At 46.9% G+C, this 19,937-nt stretch overlaps 1 protein-coding gene across 2 annotated transcripts in view; it reads right to left on the reverse strand.

The window, feature by feature from the left end:
* The window catches only part of Nck2 (NCK adaptor protein 2), a 130,709-nt gene that overhangs the window by 77,930 nt on the left and 32,842 nt on the right, over nucleotides 1-19,937 (reverse strand). The window contains exon 2 of one of the 2 annotated variants that reach the window (XM_052744977.1): nucleotides 14,685-14,738. The exons of the other annotated variant lie outside the window; for it this stretch is intronic. The gene's annotated coding sequence lies outside the window, so the exon portion shown is untranslated. The remainder of the gene's footprint in view (nucleotides 1-14,684; nucleotides 14,739-19,937) is intronic. 2 annotated transcript variants of the gene reach the window in all.

Consider the following 19,937-nt stretch of genomic DNA (forward strand, 5'->3'; position numbering starts at 1 on the left):
AAAAACCAAAAAAAAAAAAAGTAACTTTCCCAAACCACCCGGCTGCACACAGGACTTATCCCAGAAGAAACCAGCAACATACATCATGTGCTAATTGGTTTTTCTCTATGACGCCGGGTAAAGAACACACCATTAACATTCTTGTGACTTTTCATTTTAAATGGCCAGTGTCTTCCTAAAGTGCTAGTTGTAAACATCTGGTTTTGCTGAAAAAGCAGCAAAGTGGAAGAGGAAGGAAGACAGGAAGTGAATGGGGGTTAGGGGTGCGTCTGGGGGGAGGAGCACAAGCCTTCAAATGTATGGTTGACTCTGACAGCTTTCCTCAGCCTCGGCACATGGTCACTTGGGAACAGGCAGTGCTTTGTTGGGGACTGTCCCCAGCATCGTGGGGATACTTAAAAGAAACCTCAACTCTTCTTGGAGTTGGAGCAATCAAAAAATGTCCCTGGGTGTTGCCAAATATCCCTTGGGTGTTAAAATCATCCCGGTGGGAACCACTGAACCAGATGACATGTAAATTACAGAAACAGAAATAAGCAGACAGGGATATTCATGTATTTTCTAACTATCTTGGCATATGATTAAAGTATTTAGACAGACATTGCTGTAATTATCCTTTCTAAAATAACTGAATAAATGGCACATTCAGCGGCTCAATGTCAGGATTAACTCAATTACAAGATGTCAGAGTTAGGAGCAAGTCTAGAGACTCTAGCTTGGACAAAGTATACGAAAGGTATCACTGCTTATTTTTTAATAGGAAATATTAAAACTATAACTGTACTTTATGTGTGTGTGTGTGTGCGTGTGTGTGTGTGTGTGTGTGTGTGTGTGTATTTGCTTACACTAGAAAACAACTTACCATCTATTTGTCCAAATCCATGGACACACACCAATGTACCACACCGAAAGTGAGTGTCAAAATAGACTATGAGCCCTGGTTTGATAAGGCATGTCCATGCAGCTTCAACAGTTTCAACAAACCCACCACCATGGGGTTGCTAAATGGGAGAGGGGACAGGGCTGCTCAGCTCCTTCATGAAAAGCTATGGATGGAGCCTATGCACACCTTCCTAGGTACTACTTTAAACTCTCTCCAGATTAGAGCTAATATAAATACAGGTGCTATGAGAATAGTTGTTAAATACAATGCCTAGAGGCCAAGAAAATCTTGACTGATTACAGGTCAATCATCACATGCCCAACTGCAAACATGTCAGCAGAAACGCAACATTACCCACGCAAAGTTGGTTACATCCACAGATGCAGAACCCACAGCTAGAGAGGGTTGCTTGTTAGAGGACATGAGACTCCTCTGAAAACACCTTGCCTTGGCTTTGGAACCACACAGTTAACATAATTATGACTGGGTATTAGCTTCTGAGTGTCTAAAAACATAGAATGAAATAACTAAATTATATGTTGAGTTGGTAGCATCAACACAGAGGGATCATTCTCTTTGGTACTCCCTTGTTAACAATAACACTGATAGCTACTTGAAACATTCATATGTATGATGTACACATAAAATTATCAAGCTAAGAAGTAATTATATAAACATACCTAGTTATTATTTTCAAGAGAAAGCACATACAAATGTAAAACCAAGACTTTATAATTCTAATTTTGAATTAAAATGTCAAGTAAATTTAAAGTGCATCTCAAAAACAAGCAACCATTTTTTTTTTAAAATCCTTTGTCTGCTAAAAAGGCCTAGACACAAGGGCCAAGCAGGAGCAATAGGCACCCTCAACTCCCAATGTGATCCCCAAATTCTATTTTATAAATCCACAATACCACTGCCCTTTACAGAACTGCAGCCTCTGACTCAGGTGGGCTCCAGCTGCAGGCCTCGGGCCACAGCTCCTGCCACTCTTAAGGTAACTTTAGAGATGTGACAGGCAACAGCACAAACACCTTGCAGCTCTCACTGGCCCAAACTGGGGCACTCTTAAGGAGGTCAGCTTCAGTGGATGAAAAGAACTCAGAACCATCTCAAACCATGAGTTCATAATTTCTAACTCTTTCTGATTTGTGAGGTTAGACTACAAATAAGCCCACTGTAGAATAAATATACTTCTAGTTAAGATGTAATGACCACGCCCACCACAGCACACCCTGCCCAGAGGGCCTTGGCACGCTGCATGCAAGGGTACCATGCATGCAAGGGTGCCCACGAGGAGTCAAAGAGGGATGCATACTCAATAATCAATGTACAGTTTCCCCTGACTGTGCATCACTTTTATACTACCCTAAAGTCAAAAGAGTCAGGCAAACAATCCTAATTCTGGGAGACTGTCCTCTGAAAAGCAGACATGTTTCAGGTGTCAGGAGACGCTGGGAAGCCTACGCCGAGCAGGATACTTTTCTGGGTACCTGTATTTCAGTGTCCTCCAAATCTGCATAGCAAATGTGAAAGGAATAGATCGGCCATCGATGCAATCCCCCTGAATTATGAATGGGGGGGCCCTGTCACCCAGGCTATCCACAGGGGCCACTTCCTGGTGTATGTGCTCTCTCGCTCTCTCTCTCTCTCTCTCTCTCTCACACACACACACACACACACACACACACACACACACACACACACACACCTTCTCACACAATGGTAGAAATAGTCTTGACAGAAAACCAATCACATCGGCTCTAGATCTGGCCCGATGTTTCTAGGAAGATCCAGTCAGCAAATGCTAGCCTATGGGAAAGCCAAAGAATAAGTTTCTCAAAATAAACCAATTGGCAATGCAAGAGAAAAAATGGTACTGAACCCACTGATTTGTGGGTTGTCCCATCGAAATTAATGCACTCTATTTGCATCTTTGAACTACAAGTACATAAACTTCTTTGTAGACAGTTGAGACAATTTGAACACTGTATATCTGGTGGTTTTAAGAAATTGGTACTGAAATACCATAGTATTTACAGATGTCATGAATTGGCATCTGAATTCCCTTTAAAAATTACATGTGGGCTTAATATAAGAAACAAGATTAAGAAAGAAGAAAAACTAAACAAGACAGACCACAGTCGGTAACTGCTGATACTAGGAGATTTGTTCTGTGATTCAGCCTTAAAACCTAACACTAGATATGATACTGATAAACAAGAAACCATGAGTCAAAGCCACCACATACTGTGACAGCCTAAGGGGCTTTTAAAAACCACTGGGCTGTAAACACTTACTCCACCTGAAGACCAGCAGAACAAAACCCTATCCAGAACAGAGTCACAGCTCATGGTGAGGCTAAAGTGAGAAGCTAGAGCTTCCAAAAAATCGCATCCACCTCCAGCTGTCAAGGCATAAAGCGTGACTGGGCCTGGGAAGACACCAGGAAGCATCTCAGGTGAGTATGTATAGAGCCGCAGCACACTGGTCCTTTAGCTGGCGTTTTAGAGTCAGTTTGCTAGGACAAAGACATTAAGGCTTTTCAAGGCCTTGGCAATCTAAACTCCCCTCATTATAGAAATAGTTCCCTCTATACTTGAGAATTTATTCTGATGACAGATACAGCTGATAAACAATCAATTCATGTCCTAGCAAAGCACACAATCATGTTTGACAAGGACCAAGCAACACACACACAATTCAAAAGTTGTAAGAAGAACGGTGTCGCCATTTTGCCTGAGTTATGGAGTGGAAAAATTAAACCCCGTTATCAGCGCTGGGCTATTCCCATCAGTTGTATGATGACAGGTCAACCAGAAAGTCCCTTACTGTAGAGAAGGTCGTCTGAGGAAGCACCTCAGAGCAGCACCGCATGAACATACAACAAGCTGCTGTGTGCAGGAATATAGAAATAGGAAGAACAGCCCAAGGACAGCAGTAAGCAAGAAGATGCCACAGGATCACACCAGCTGTGCAGCCGGGCAGCTGTGCTGCAACAGGGGCATTCTCTGGATTGCTGTCAAGCAAGCACTACCTACCCCTTGCTCCGGCCTGCCCAAAAGAGCAGCCGGAAGCTACCAGAACCTTCCTTCTCACCCGACAAGCCTTCTCCCAAGTAAGTAGAAAGAGGTAGAAGGTGACATGATAGAAAATGACCCGTTTCAGTGCGGCTGGAATTGACATCATTCCCTTAGGCTTCTCTGGAGGAGATGTAAATTCCATCTGAAATTACTAGAATTTGAATCCTGGAGGGAAGGATTAAAGAGCTTTGGCTCCAAGGCCTTCATTTAACAGATGAGAAGATGAAGGTGCAGAAATGATGGCGCCCAGGCCACTCCAGAGTCAGGCTGGCTCCCCATACACTGACGGCTCTTCCACTGACACTATCCAGTGGTATTTCCAGAGTCCCGAAGTTTCCTGAGCTGTGGCTAGAAAAACCCTCGAGTACCACAGACTGTTACTGTCCAATTCTTACAAAGTTCAAATGCCAAGAGCACGGCCCAAGAGGTTTCTCTCTAGGGCTGATGGAACGGGAGACTGAATCGTGGTGGCTTTTTTAATTAAGTCCTTTGGCCACAGGCACGACTGGCCAGCCATGGGGGGGCTGGGGGGGAGGGGTTGGTGGGGGGGGGCTGACTAGACACATCTTCTGACACAATTGAGAAGTCAGCATTCCAGTCAAGTGTTTCTCCTGTGCATCCGCTGGAGGCAAAGACACCCAGCTGGCGGCCTTCAAGTAGGAGGCAGAGCCCTGCAACCACAAACTCCACCTCTGCCTAGTTCTCCCTGGGTGTGCTGAGAATGGAGGCCAGAGTACAGGAGTTCCAACAGCTCTCCCCGAGATGAAGACAGGGGAGGGTGCATTCGTGTGTCCCATGGACTGCTCGGGCCAGGCAGAGAGCTCAGCCTGTCGTACTTCTCAGAGCGCCAGGGAAATGAGGACTCTGGTTGCGACTCCTCCTGGAGGGCAGTAGGCGCGCGCACACACACACAGGCACTCCACCTTTCACAGTGCCCAGGCCTAGCCACCTGCCAGCCTGTGACACTGAGTATGTGATACTCAGCGGCCCCTGCTCTGAGTCAGTCATGCAAGATGGACTAAAAATAGATGGCGAGCCATTACACAAACTGCAGGAAGTCCAGAGTGGGTCCGTCGGTGTGAGCCATCAACAAACTCTAACAACAAGGACACTTTCTTTTTCTTTAGTTCTTTCTTTTTTTCTCCACCCCCCCCCCTTCTCTCTCTCTGGCTTCACTGCTTAAATTCTTTTTCTTTTCCTTTTATTGAAAATAGATATTTTCCCCCCTCATTTGATATATCTCGAGTACAGTTTCCCCTCCCTCTACTCCTTCTAGTTCCTCCCCTCCTCCCCTCCCACCTGGATCCACCCACTTTGTGTCTGCCATTAGCAAACAAGCCTCTGAAGCAGCTGTCCTCAACCTGTAGGTCACGACCCCTCAAGGGGGGGGCAAATGATCTTTTCACAGGGGTCTCCTAAGACCGTCAGAAAACGTTATGATTTATAACAGTAGCAATATGACAGTTATGAAGTAGCAATGAAAATAATTTTATGGTTGGGGGTCACTACACCATGAGGAACTAACTGCATTAAAGGGCCACAGCATTAGGAAGGTTGAGAACCACTGGTCTATGGGACACATAATTAAAATAAGATAGAACAAAAACTAACACATCAGAATAGAACAAAACACACCAACAGAAGAAAAAGAGCCCCCCTAAAAGGCACAAGAAACAAATATAGAGACCCACTCATTCATTCACACACTCAATACCATAAAAACACTAAACTAGATGCCATAACATATATGCAAAGACCCTGTAGGGTTAAAAGATAAATATATATGTATAATAAAGTTTAAAAATAAGATAAAATTAAAAAAAAAGAACAATGCTACATCATGAGACAAGAGACCCCCAAAGATGCCACTGAGTTCATTTTGTTTCCTGTTGGCCATCTACTGCTGGGCATGAGCCCTACCCTTAAGAGTCCTTTGTTTCCCCAGGGAGACTCCTTGGAGAAAAACTAAATTTTCTTTCAAGCGGCCATCAATTGGAGATAGCTTCTGGTTGGGGATGGGGGCCTTCTCCTTCCAGCTCTAAGACCCCATCTGGCACAGACCCACGCAGGCCCTATGCATGCTACCTTAGTTTCTGTGAGTTCGTATGTGCAACGATCCTGTTGATTTAGGGGGCCTTGCTGCCCTCCATCTCCTCTGGCTCTCACACTCTTTCTGCCTCCTCTTCCACAGGGTTCCCTGAGCCCTGATGGTAGAGATTTGAAGGAGACAGACATTTAGGGCTTAGGGCTGAGTGTTCCGAGGTCTCACTCTCAAGAACAGTTCCTTAGTGGTGTGCCGGCACACACCCACATGCCTGATGATGTAAGGTCTAAATGGGCTTTGAGGAAGGAGAATGGTTTTCTGTATTCTGGGTTTATAAATCAACTTCTAGCCCTTCCTGCCCTGCACACAGGAAACAGCGTTCTATACAGGGGAGGCAGTCAGAATCAAGATGTTAGAAGAGAAGTGGATTCCTCTGCCTAGCAGACAATACAGGAATCCATTACTTTTATACCCTCATTCCCATCTCCCTCCTCCAAGGTGAAGGATTGGTTCTAGGTTCACTGGGAGAATTTTGTTAAGGACTGTGCCTATCCACTCTGCACTTCTGTGTCTAATGGGAGAGCAGTGCTCTGACTTCCTCATCACCTGGGGACATTTTCAGAAATGCAAATTACAAGGAACCACTCCCGAAACTAGATGGGAGCGGGTGATGAGCAGCTGGTGTCTTTAAAAGACTTTCTGCTTGGGCTGGTGAGGTGGTGCCAGGCCTGACAACCAGAGGAACCCTGAAACCTATACAGTGTAGGGAGAGAAGTGACCGCTGCAAGTTATCCTCTGACTGGTATATGTGAAAGGATGAACGGCGCTGGCTGGTCGGTGAAAAACCATGGCCGGTTGGTCACGGGCCATGGCTACCAGAGTTAGAATGGGCTTTATCAGAAAGAAGCGGGGATAGGAGGGAGAAGCCAGGCCTGGCGGGGGAAGGGAAGCAGGGCAGAGCAGACAGCAGAGAAGAAACAGAAAGAGAGGGCGGGGGTCCATGTCAGGCTTTTTAAGGCGGGGACGCAGTCACCCATGCCCCCTGATGATGTAAGACGTTACACCCGGAAGAGTGAGAGCAGGATCCTAACAATATGTACATTACACCACAGCACATGGACATACACACACAAATAAATAAATAATTTTTTTTTTAAGAAAAACTATAAATAAAGGAATGTTTGATCTGGAGAAAACCAACTTTGAGAATCCCTAACTACAAGGTGGGTCCTGATGGGCAGATCGAGACCAGTGACACACGCCTCACCAGTTGCCTCTCAGCACATTTTAGTGCCCGTTAGGATTTTATCTAGCAAGAGAATCACTGGTATCATTAAGACTCAGGAAACACTTTCTTAACTGAAATGAACTCCCTTATCTAGGATCCAAACACAATGTGCATTCCTTTTTATATGACTGTTTGTGAGACACCTGGCCTCTCGCTGCCTAGAGGGAAGGGGAGCTAGAGCCGGAGTCTTTCTTACTCAGCTCAGACAGGTAGGTAGACCAAGCTCAGTATCTGAAGCAACCTGTGTGCACTGGGGAGTGGGGGGGGGGGAGACAGAAGTGTGTACTAATACATTCAGTCATAATATATTCTAAATAACGAAGGGTCTGTCTGTATCCATTTAGAATTCTGAAACGATGGCTGTAACTGGGATAAACATACAAGCTCTTGAACCAGCAAATAAGAGATTTACTTTCCTGTCTATGATAATCTTGTCATAAACAACAGAATCAGTACAGATGGCTTTCAATTTAGAGCATGGAGCAATGAATTACAGTGGCCAGTGACCAAGTTACTTTGAAGAAAAGGAATGAAAACTAGAAAAAGGATGCATTTCATAAATAAATATCATTGAAAGAAACAATAAAATAGAAAAAAAAAACCAGGAGAATGCACTTTGAGGAAGACCAATAAATTCTACAGGCCAATGGCAGGATCCAGTAGCTGTAACAAACATCATGTGGGAATATCAAGAATCTCTATTGCTTACACTACTTGTCAGAAGGGGTTGGAGATGAGAGATAGCAAACTCAGGAAAATCTGCCCCTGTGATGATGACCAGCACAGACAAATCCAATTCAACACTGGCTCAACTTAATGGCTTTTGACCTTAGGACGGGGTAAAAGCGTGCGTGGTAGTACTGACAGGAGGGAAGATACCCTGAAGAGAGAGACACCTGGCCATCAACTATTGAGACAACAGATTCCAGGGAATTGGAATTTCTCCAGGAGCCTCACAGTAGGGGAAGAAAGGGCTGAAGCATATTGCCAGCTAGCCAGGAGAGAGCTCCTGTCCCAGGAGGTTCTGTGAACTTTCTAAGACACACCAGGAGCCCTGGCGACGATGGTGGGCAGAACCACACCTTAACGAAGATTGCTTAGCTACACATAGCTCTGGATGTCTATTCCTATCTAAACCTGTTTGTGTCAGGCCCTGAAGATGGACTTGGAGATCGCTATATCTCTTTATGTGATTCTCTTCCTAATGTGGCCAACACTGACTAACACTTCCTCTGCTTTTCACTGCTTCGTATCTGTCCAACTGGTCTACTGAGGATGGTTGGTGTTTGACCCTAGCTCCTTAGGGCTGACAGGGTCCAGGCTGTGACCTAACAACTCTTGTAAGAAAAGCAATATGCACTGAGTAGAAACCACACTTCAAATCTGGTTCTCTCCCTAGGCTAGCAACATGCCGTAGGACCCTCTCCGAGGAGGATGGGCAGTGCCCGTAACCTGGGGGAAACCCCTGAACTAGCACACTGCTATTGCCGGCATTATTTCTGACATGAGAGTTAATAAATTCCATGAGCTGTTCGACACAACAAAACCAGTTTTCTGTCAGATGAGTCTGCTCAACTGTGTGCTGCAGCAAGAGTTACCAGGGCATTTAAGGTAATGCAGGCTAGGATATTTGCTAAGGCAAGTGTGTTAAAGCATTTTCAACTTACACATTCTCTCAATTTCAATTTAGGATGGGGTTTACTGAGATGCAACACCATAAATCAAAGAGCACCTTATGCAATCTAGAGGAGAGAAGCAGCCCAGAGAAAAGGCTGAAGAATCATCATTTCAACTGTGATTGACAGGATGAAGCCGAAACACTCCCCTTCCATGGCTTCTGGCCTTACTTTGTACAACGGCTTTATCCCACCAAAGAGCATTTTATGGGGAAGTTAGTTTCGGGGCTGGGGGGGGGGGGGGGGGGGGGGGGGGACACGACGACATCCTTTAAGCCGATGACAGCTATAGTGCCTAGTTTTCTAGCGTTTGTTTTCGATTTACATAACTGACTAAAAGAAACACATTTATGCAGAATTGGCCTCCTTCCTCCCAACCTCCCACTCCTATCCTTCCCAGTAATTCAGACGAACAAGGGAAAGCAAGCGGACCTTTCAAAACTTTCAAAGTCCAAGTCATCATTTTTGCATCCTAAAAGAGAGGCTGGCCTCAGACAAGGGGGCATCCCAGCTATTTCATGTCACGGCCTCACAGCAGATGAAGGCCAGGGAAAGAGGAGAACAGATAAGCAGCAGAAAATCCCAGGTCCATTTGGTCCCCAAAACAGGCCCAGGAATAATAGCACGTAAGGGGTCTGCATGTGTGATTCTCTTAGAATAAGTTCAGCTTACAACATAAACACAAATCAAAATTACATCAAAAAACAATGGTCTTAGCCTTCCCACCCCACCCCCCTCAGTAACATCAGGGAAAGGGAGCAGGGTTTTGTTCCCTGGCATGAAAAAGTCTAGCCAACAGGGACACCTTTGTGAGTGAGTTACCAGTGCCCCAGCGCCTCCTAAGATGGCATCGTCACCACAAAGAACCAAGAAGGGCTCAATGTCAGCTAAGGTTGCTAGGAAAAGTGATGGACTGGGTGGGGCCTTACACAACAGGTCTTCACAGCTCAGGTTTGTATAGTCTGCGAGTCCAGGGTCAGGCTGCAGGCAGCTCCTGGTGCTATTTCTCATCCTGGCTCAGGCCTTTTTCCGTGTCCTCATGTGGTACAGAGACAAAGACCACCACTCTGCTCTGCTTTGTTTTGTTTTGATTGACACAGGTTCTCACTAGCCTAGAACTCAGAAATCCACTTGCCTTTGCCCCACAAGTGCCAGGACCACGGGCGTGTACCACCATGCCTGGTTAACATGACTTCTGAAAGGTTCTAACCTCAGTATCTGGGCCCCACTCGCATTTAACTCTAAAGGTCCCATCTCCAAATACAGTCACTCAGTTCCACCACATGCATTTTGAAGATACTAACATTTTGGTCCATTGCATTCATAGATAAAGGATTCAACCAAGGCTCTAAATGCAAGCTCAACAGAACTGGGTTCTTACACTGTGGAGGGCTAAAGTTTTTTCAGTGTGTATGACAAGGAAAAAAAAATCATCCAAATCTTTGGGAGGGAGAGCCAAGTGGCTCAGGGCTGTGTGCGGAGAGCAGCAATGCACTGCCTCGTGTCCCTGTGGCACTGGTCCAGAGTAGGACCAGGGAAGGGTTCAAACAAGGGATACACCTTCCCACCAGGAGGGTCTCTGGAGGACACTGAGCTACCAAGGCTGCTCATGCACCAACATTTCACGATCTTACAGGATTGTACTGGCATCCCCACAGAGAAGAGGGACTGAGCAACAGATGGCAGAGATGTAAGATGCGCTCAAGAACAGGCACCTCGAGCATGGAGATGCAAATGGTCAGAGGCAGCTGGGCCATGAAGTGGCATGGGGGGGGGGGCGGGGGGGGGGGGGGATGGGACGGGACCTAGGAGCATGGTGGGAGGGAAGCTGTATCCACAAAAGTGAGACCAGGGACATGACAATGGTAGGGATGCTCTGTACCCACACAGGAGGGCAAAGCAAGCCATAGCCACTACAGGCAGAAATGGAATACTGGCAAGCCTCTCCGAACTGATACCTCTGAGCATTTTACCAAAGGACTGCCTATCAAGTTCCCACGCTCTGTGGTTGGCCTTCCTTTTCTGTGCCTGAATGTGCGGACAAGGCTCTCAGCTAAGGGCTGGCTTGGTGCCTCATATATAAGGAGGAACAGACACAGACCCAAGAGCAGACCAAGGCCAACTCCAAGGCTGAGGCAAAGGCTCCAAGAGACGCCTATCCTGCTGGCATAGCCTGTATTGGCTGCACCCGGGGCCGATGCAATGGGCCTGTGCTTAGAAGACTGCCCACATGCAGCTAGTGCTCGGGCACTGTGTGGACTCAAACAAGTGGCACCAGACTTACAGGAACTGTTTGCACATGCATGGCATTCTTTGCACTGGGTGCTAAGGCTATTCACAACGGACTGTCCTGTCTGTAACACCAATCCCAGTGCCCTCAACAGCAGAGAATCAATAAAAGGCTGGCCGGAGGAATGAATGAACTAACCAGTAGAGAGAAATACAGTGGAGGGCACATGTGAAAGAAGCCAGTAAGGCCGAAGACAAATGAGAAATAGACAAACAGGCATGAGCGGACACACATACACATCTGCAGGTCTCAAGTACACACAAACACACACACACACACACACACACACACACACACACACACACACACACACATATATGCCAATAGGCAAATAAATGCAAGAGGGATAAGGATGGCTCAGTTTAAGAATTTGTGTCTCCCCAGAGAATCCTGTGAACCAAAAATATTGCACCACTCTAGCTGGAATATTTATTTGCTTCAGCACACCAGATAAAAACAGATAAATAAAAGAAGACAGAGCACTTACTAAGAATTATGCATCGGGCACCCAGGCTCCAGCTAAGCCTTAGAATGGCATCTGTGTGCAAGTGAGTTCTCCCAGGCTTACAAAGAACAAAGGCCAACATGACCACACGTGGAGCACGACCGGACTCACAGCAGAGCAGACCCAAGCACCTGAGCAGACAGACATGGGTAACACGGATTCCGCTCACTAGACAAGGAGCCTCCCGGCTCTGTGCATGAAGAACACACCAGTCTGTGGTCACAACTGGCTTCTGAGAACTCACAGGGAAGCTTGTAAATAAGATTTTTTTTTTCCCCTTGGCTGTCTTCTGAATGAGGCTTTGGATGTCAGTTTCTACTCTGTCCATCTGAATGGAAGTGACTTCATTCACATCTTTCCACATGACAAACACCAGGATTACTTTCTCCTGCGTCCACAGACTTCACAAGGAACAAGATCTCCCAATAAGGATCTTTATGGGACCTAACTCCACCTTTTTCTAAGTGAACTTGAAGACTATGGTCACCGCAGGAGTCAAGCCACACCACACACATACAAATGACTTCCTGCTTCAGAAGACATCCTTAGGCGCTGACAGCGTCCATATGCTCCTTGCCTCAACCATGCATCCTGGGGCCGCATTTTAAGTTGCGTGATTTTTGTACACACTATAAGAATGTTGGAATGGGAAACATCAAAAACACCAGTGACCTGCAAATACTCAGAAAAGAAAACTAATGCAGTCAAGGCTTTTGTGACTGAACATGAATTCCATCACTGTCAAACACCATGCACTGAGTTTCAGAGTATCAGCAGCATGCCACAGGTCACAGAAGGAAACTGTCCCCAAGCTAGCATAAGGCTCAGAGGACAGTAACAGAGTGACCCAAACTACTGTTCTCTGTATGCTGCAGGCAAAGGAGCTCTGTTGTCCTGCAAACCTCCCATTATCTACATTTCTGTTGCAAGGCATTAACATTCAAAGGGGAGGAGCAAAAGCACCACTTTCTGGAAGGTTCCACTGGTGAATTCCCAGGACATCATAGATGAGCTTAGCTGGAACAGGTTACCCTGCTGTTTGGCTCTCGAAACACATGAGGCCTTAATTTGTAGCCCTTTCCATGGGCATGGAGGGAGCAACGGCTAATCTGAACACATGTACGCAGGGCTATTACCCAGCGCATTTATTAGGCTTCCTCATGCCAGCACATTTGACAACCCTCCAAGGAGCAAGCTGAATCAAAGCCACCATTGTTCACCCGTAATGGGCTGTCCCACCAGCTACTGCACCAACTGTGGGAACCACTACACACATCAGTATAGACTTCGGTGTACATGACTACCTCACCAGGGGATGCCCATGGCCGAGGAGCTAACTTAGCCAAGCGCTGCCCCAGCTACTCTTGCTCTAAGTAAGTATGTTAGGGGCTGGGGAGATGATTCAGTGGATAGAAGCAATCACTGCACAAGCCTGACGACTTGAGTTTCAACCCCTAAGATCCACATCAAAACAGGAAGAGCCACCCCTGGAGCCCCCTTACCCCTCCCCACATACACTCCAAGTATGCTCTTCATGAGCTCAACCCTTACCAGCCCTGCCCCCCACACCAAGTATGCTCTTGGTGAATTCAACCCTTATCCCCCCTCCACACACCCCAAGTGTGCTCTTGGTGAACTCAACCCTTATCTCCCTCCACACACCCCAAGTATGCTCTTCATGAACTCAACCCTTACTGCCACCCCACCCCCCACCCCCCACCGCCCCAACACACACACCAAGTATGCTCTTGGTGAGCTCAACAACAATGGCCAGAACGTGGGCATCATTTCACACCTAGCTCTGCCTTTCCCTTTCTCACAACCGACATCGATGCAGCAGTGACATCTCACAGGGACAAACTGGCACCCCAGTTCCGCCAGCTCTGCTTCCTATCCCCCGGATCTTGGCTTCTCTTCTCCCTAAGTCCGCCAATCTAACACGTGACAAACAGCATCCCAGTCGACTTTTGAAATAAAATAGCATTGGGTTACTTCACCCCGTTCCCTCTGTTTCAAGTGTCGACTTCATTTATAAAACCCCTAGCAGCTAAGCCCAAGCCCCAAGAAGTGAGAAAGCAGCTGGCCTTGGCACACACAGCATGGTATTTAACATGTTTCCTCCTTGAAGCCGCTCATCCATTTTCTTAACAAGGAAACTGGGCTTGGTAGAGTGTGAAGATTTCCTCAAGTGTGAGAATTGCCCAGGAGGGCAATCTGGGTCATGAGTTCAGTCCCCGTAAAGACCATGTAGTTCCCTAAAACTCTAAATGGCACACTCTCAGAGCCAGCCATACCCAACCACCCAGCTAGACACAGGTATGCACTCCTGAGAACATCGCTATTTCAGTGGAGGGACACCAGGTCCTACATCACATATTGCTCAGCCCAGGCAGTGTCCTGAGCTAAACACACTCTGAGAAGGGACAAATGGTGTCCACATGCTGGGAACAGGCGGGCCACCTACAAAACATAAAAGGTAAATACTTCCACCTCCTCATATCCATGAGTGACCTGACTCAAGGAACGCATTTCTACTCCAAGGGTTCCCAAATCCATGGACTCCGGCTCCTTATTTAAAACAGCAGTGTGTGCAGAAAGCCCACCCATGCCCTCCCACACAAACACTTCAATGATCCTTAAGTGACTTATACTTAACACAATGTAAATGCCATAGTTACTGTACTATAGAAGATGACGCCCAAAATAAGCAGGCTGTCCAAGCTGAAGGCAGGTGTAAAGTGTAAATATCTTCCATCTATAGACTATATAGCCCAAGGTTTTCTTGCCTACAGCCAGGAGAAGCCAGGCTTATTCCTTCCCTTCCTAAGAGCCCAAAACAGGCCCTCAGGGCACTTCTCACAATGACCCCCAGTGGCTCCCAGTTCTTCCTTCTGTCTCACAGGAAACAGACTTACCCACAGATGACTTTGTGATCCCTCCTGTTCCAAGAGTCTCGAGCCCAGCAGCACCTATAAGACAAGTAGTAGCAACAGTTGGGACAGGTCAACCGGTGGCCTAGCCCTAAGGGATGCCAAGTTCCCCTTGCCAGACACTTCATTGTCCAAACAGTCCCTTAATAAGAATCCTCAAAAAATGTCACCTCTTGCCTGTGAAGAGGGTGGCTCTGAAGCCTTGAGAATCACAGTGTGTCACTGGCTGACTGGCCAGCTCCCCAAAATCATTACCGCTACAGAGAATCTAGGCACAAAAAAAGCAGTGAGGTTAGCGTCCCACTGCGACCTTTACTACTAACACTGTGACCTTAGAGCCCTCTGCAGAGAAGCAGAGCGACCCCGGTGTCGTTACCTGCTCAGCCTCAAGAAACTGAGGGGTTGATAGACAAGTCTGGTGAAGCACCCCTGTAAGCCCAGCTAGCTACCCAAGAGGCTCAGGCACAAGGACCCAGGTGCACGGGCTGACAAAATGAGACCTTGTCTCAACATAAAAAGTAAAGAGAAGGTCAGGGATGTAGCTCAGTGGTAGAGTGCTTGCCTAGCATTATGCGAAGTCCTAGGTTCAATCCCCATATGGGGGTGGGGGGGGAAGTCGAGGAGGAAGGGGGTGGTGGCCAAAGGATTAGGAACAGCCACACTGCTGCTCCTCATAGGAAAGAACAGGAGCAGAGGTTCAGCTGTGGATGATCCCAGGGAAACTGCACGTGCTTCGTGCCAGAGTAGTATGCCTGGCCACCAAAGAACACTGGAGGCCTGGGGAGAAGGGTGGGGAGCAATGCACAGAGAAGCTAACACTGTGTAAGGAGGACTCTGTGCAGATGAATATGCAAGTGTCCCTCTTCGTGTCACAGCATAACAGATGGAGAAAAATGGGAGTGCATGGCCCACCCAATGCTACCTAGAGGTCAGCTACAGACCAGGAAAAGCCTTCAGGGAGAGAGGATGAGCCCAGCCAAGCCAGGAGAAAGGAAACAGTAGGCAGAGGACACAGAAGCAAAAGAAACTGGGACCAGTGTGAAAACAGCCTGAGCGTCAGCCACTCAGTCTAGCGCGAGACAATCTGTCTAATGGTCTGGACCTAGGTGACTTTTGCAATGAAAACATAACATAACCCTCACTAACTGAAAATGGAAAAACAAATAACCTCTAGACAAGCTCCAAAGTCTCCTTTAGCTCCAAAACATGCCTTAAGCACACTTGATCCAGGCCAAAGGCAGGGACGTTCTGACATCACCCAAGAAGTCTGGGATAAGGTGTGTTTTCCCTAAGCGCCTCGGCCCATTTCAACCCATCAATTATCAAAGCACCGGGTTCATAATTGCTCTTCTCAAAAACTCTAAGTAAGGAGTACATCTTCGGCTCTTTACAGGCACGGGCAAGCTCATGTACTCCTATTGCTTGCTAAAGACCAAACACAGCTTATAATGTTGTGAATGTAAGTAACAGGTCTGCAGAAGTGTCTGCAACCCACGGGTCTCGAGGACGCCAGTGACCAAGGCTGTGAGTGAAGGAGAGTCAGCCAACTACTCTCACGCCACATAAGCCAAACAAGACAAACCGTTTTTGCCGTGACAGTTTTATTTTCAGTAAAGGAATTTATCTACACTGACACAGCAACAGATTCATGAGGTTGCCTAATTTTTTTTTTTTCCTAAGAGCTGGAGACCGCTCTTTCCTCACAATGGCCAGGCACTCATCCTGAAGTGAGGATCTCCCTCGGGTTTTTACCTGCCACAGTAAAGATGAGCTATTCATTCTACAGACAGACCAACAACCTACAGGTGAGCCACAAGAAGACCATCATGCGCACAGACAGACTTGATAAACGGCTCTCCATCACAGCCAAAGTACATTGGTTGGGCTACCAGTTCAGTGTGGCGCGTGTCCTTCGAAGGATGGTCACACGGAGCACAGACACGAAATGCTCCACCTACAAGCCAAAGGCCAGAGACAGCCAGCAAAGCACCGAGGGAGAGTCAAACCAAGTCTCCGCTATAGGAAGCAGAGGGGCACAGACCTTGAAGGCTCCTTGATCTCCGCAATGCTGACAGATGAATTTTATTCCAGAATGGACCATCCTCTAAGGCTCACTCACTCACCCTGATGTGACCAACTGGCTATTCGCCTACCTGGAAAACTTAAACTCAAGGTTCAGGGAGAGAGCCCGTCTCAAAGAAGTAAGGTGAAGAACAAGAGAAGAGGCACCTCTGAGCGCACGCGCATGTGCGCGCACGCGCACACGCGCACACACGTATGCACATGTCATACACAAACATGCAAATACAATTAAAAAAAAATTAGTAAAACCCAAATAACAACACAGATAAGGTCAGAATCAATCAGCACCAGGAACAATTAATAACATACATTATTTTATATGTACAATGGACACACAGGAATAGAGCATACAGACCAGCTTAGAAGTTCCAAGCAGTACTCAGAAACGGCTAGGGGTAGGTAGGCACATTCATCACAGCCTCACTGTGACAGGAAGCATTGAGCTCTTAACCACCTACAGCAGCCCTGCACACACCACCCCATGCTACCCCACCCTCTGACAAGGATGATCCATACTTCACCTGACCATGTACCCTCACCCTCGTCCTCAGTCAGTGGACAAACACCGAGCACACGGCTGATGCCACTGAATCACCTTTCCATCCTGGTTTCAAAGCAGCTAAGAGTTCTTATTCTTCTTATTATCATCCTGGCTGCAGTAGGCATGAACAAATCCAGGGGTTTGGGATGTGAAATGCCTAGTCCTCACACAGATGTTGGGAGGTGGCAGAATGCCTAAAAGGTAGAGTCTTTGGGAAGGATCCAAGAGATTGAAGGGTGCTGCCCTCCGAAGGAACTGCATTATTCTCGTGAAATTCGAGGTCAGTTCTGGAAGACTGAGTTGTTTTCAAAGTGAGCCTGGCTCCTCCCAAGCCTGGCTTCCCTTGTCACTGTATTACCTCTCTGTCACATGCCTGCAGCTGCGATGCTATCACTGGCCATGGTGTCTTCCCCAGGGGCTACCTACCCAAGCTATCTCAGACTGTTAGCCTCCCGAGATGTTAAGATTAATAAGCCCTTTGCTCTTAATAAAGTATCCACCTTGGATATTTCATTGTGATAATGGAAAACAGACTAAGACAAGTCTTAGTCCCGTAACAGACAAGTCCCCATCCTGTAACCCCTGAGTTGTCATCAACACTTCTGACCACATTTCTAGGAGCAGGAACCAACTCAACTGCCAGTTCGGGTCCGTGGGAGACGCCATAAAGCTTCCTGTTTGGGACAGCCTGGCGCTTCAAACAAAGAGAAAAATGAGACCCAGGGAAATGATCCCCAGCAACTATGAAAGAAGATCCCAAGGTAGGTAAGCCAGGACATCTCAGCCTAGAAGACAGACCACAGCACTCAGGTAACTAACTTCACCACCCTTTTCTTCCATGTCCACAAACTATTACCACTTTAAAGAAACCCCGAAGTTGAGCCTGCCATCTTGGGAGAGCTGGTTCTAGAGCAGCTAGGGCACAAGCCCATTTTGCTTAGCCAGGGAGAGCAAGGGAGAACTTGGGAGGATGTGGAAACCACACTTCAGCGCTGTTACTTTCCAGAACTCTCTAACTTGCTTGCAAGTCCCCACAAGGCAATCCCCACCATCATGCCCAAAACTACCACCCTGCCCATGACAGCAGCACTTTCCACCTGAGCCACTGATGAAGAGGGGCACTCCACGGCCTTCACCATCCGTCAGGGTTGCCGGCAGTCAGGGTACCTGGCAAACCACAGCAGTTGTTTCCCAGTTCTGAGGCTGAACGCGCAGGACAATTTTGTGTCTGGTGGCTACCTCCTATTTCACAGACCAGCACCTTCTCTGTGCCCCGTAACACAACAGGCAAAGAGATCAGAGAGCGAATCCATTCACTGGGGCTCCACACTCAAGATGTACACATCTCCCCAAGGCTCCCCTTCTAACACCATCACCCTGCAACTAGACTCCCAATACCTGGACTTCAGAGGGAAGAGACCCTCAGGCCACACAGTGACCACACTCTGCCTGGCAACCGTTTTTCTCCATGGTTCCAGGGCACAGAAACTGTGGAAATCATGTTATTCAACACCCATTTCAACAGGACGGAGGATATGAAGAATGAGGATAAACATCAGAACTTAAGTCCAAACTCCAAATTAAAACAAACAAAAACTCCAAATTAAAGCAGCCAGGCAGTGGCACACGCCTTTAACCCCAGCACTGGGAGGCAGAGCCAGGCAGATCTCTGTGAGTTCGAGGCCAGCCTGGTCTACAGAGCAAGATCCAGGGCAGGCACGTAAATAAATAAATAAATAAATAAAGCCAAAACAAAAAACAAACAACAAAAAAAACCACAGCACATGCATGTATGAAACTGTCACAATAAAACCCATCATCTGTATAGTTAACATACTAATGGGGAGGGGAGGGGAGGGGAGAGGGAGGGGAGCGGTGGTGTATTTCCTTTGGGTCAATTAACATGTACAAAAGCCAGGAGAAAAATGAGCATATGGAAATATCTAAATATTTATAACTCTTAGGACCCAAGTAACTGTAGAGTCTAAAAAGCAAAGAAAATATTGAAATTTTCACTTTAAAGGTTATTCAAATAGTCTATAATAATTACTATCCTACATTTATCTTGCAACCAGAAACTTGAAGTATGCTTTGTTCCCAACACATACAAAACATACTTAGTTAAAATAAACACCATATATAAGGCAAAGGGTGAGCTAAACAGATAAGAAGTAGAGTCATTTATAAATAGAAATGAATTCAAGAAATGAAGACCTGCAAGCCATTGTGGCCCAATGCGTCTGCTCATGGTGGGATGGATGGACGGATGCGGCGGACAAACACCATTTGGCAGGCGGGTTGGGGGGTGGACCACACACTACTTCACACAGCCTGCAGAACCCTCATGCTGGTTTTCTCAGGCCAGTTCTACCTTTTCTACAGTCAAAGAAATGAATACCACCATCCAAATGAAGGCACCCACAAAGCAAAACCTCTGCTAGGGAATTACTACATGCATGAGCATGAGTGTGCATTTTAAACCAACTGGCCCGGTGCAAAAGCTACATTATAAATGCAACAAACGGGGCTGTGATTCTGGTACCCTCCCCACAGACACCATGCTCAAGGAACTTCCCTTTTCCATGTGCCAGGCCCAAGGTCAAACATGGAGCACA

This window comes from Peromyscus californicus, unplaced genomic scaffold (genome assembly GCF_007827085.1).
Source record: "Peromyscus californicus insignis strain IS unplaced genomic scaffold, ASM782708v3 Scaffold_19__1_contigs__length_69161282, whole genome shotgun sequence".
Classification (NCBI taxonomy): Eukaryota; Metazoa; Chordata; class Mammalia; order Rodentia; family Cricetidae; genus Peromyscus; species Peromyscus californicus.